The sequence below is a fragment of the Mirounga angustirostris genome, unplaced genomic scaffold (assembly GCF_029215605.1).
Source record: "Mirounga angustirostris isolate CCGP_5_RB_7025 unplaced genomic scaffold, mMirAng1.0.hap1 SCAF_5, whole genome shotgun sequence".
NCBI lineage: Eukaryota > Metazoa > Chordata > Mammalia > Carnivora > Phocidae > Mirounga > Mirounga angustirostris.
This window is the reverse complement of record NW_026991713.1, coordinates 100,791,413-100,792,502: the sequence shown is the minus strand read 5'-3', so window position 1 is coordinate 100,792,502 and position 1,090 is coordinate 100,791,413.

Below are 1,090 nucleotides of genomic sequence, written 5' to 3'. Positions count from 1 at the left end.
TGCGCACATGCGTGCGTGCGTGTGACGCCTATCGTACATCCCGCTGGTGTATCTCTGTGGGTGGCAGGGTTGGGGGTGTGTGTTAAGTAGTACCATGTGGAGGAACAAGAAAGGATTGGAAAGAAGAAATCTTGAATTGAGTCTTCACTCCATCACGTGGTGGCTGAGTGATCTTGGGCAAGTCACTTTGGTTTTAGTTTCGTCAATTGTAAATTGCAACTGGGTCATTGTGAGGGATAAATGAAATCAAATACATACAGAGTTCCTTGAAATTCTAAGCCACTATTCCCATGTTAGTTGTCATTCACACACTCACACACTCACATGTACGGACCGCTGTGATTAAAAGGGTAACCAAGAAATTCAGTTTCTATTTCTCTAATTTCACCTTCACCACTAAGCTGCCTCTGTCATCGGTCAGATGAAGTGCTGGGACTGCGACCTCCATCTCAGAGGGTTTGTTCCGTCTCTGAGCTCTGATTTTCACACCACTCAGAATCCCACTGCTGTGCGCCTGAGCCTCCTGCCCCCGCCCTCTCCCCCAGTCTTCAGAGCTGTATGCCGTCCTCGTGCCCCTTCCCCCATGGCACCTTCCAGCCTTCATCCTCCCCACACACCCAAGCCAAAGTCCTTCGTGCTCTTGGGAAATGGCGCAACAGCGACTCTCACTTCGTAGAACACTGTCGGCTGAAAAGGCCCCATGGGCCAGCATCCCATCTGCTGCTGGGGTAAGTGGCCATAATTTTGACGGTGCTTGTTAAATCTTCTTCCTATTTTTTTATTTTTTTAATATGTCATTTCATGTGACTTATGAATGCCTAGCCCTAATACACCCAAAGGCCTTTAGAGGCTTATAAACTATGCCACCTGCCCAAGAATACCAGTGGTGCCCAAGAGGTCCCTTAAGGGATAACTTGAGAAATAGTGGGTGGGACAAGAGTGAATATGACTCCAGGATCTGAGCAGCTTCACTTTAACCTGCCCCCCCTTTTTTTAGGGGTGGGGAGGAGTAGAGGGAGAGAGAGAATCTTAGGCAGACTCCACACTTGATATCACAGCACTGAGATCATGACCTGAGCCGAAATTGAGA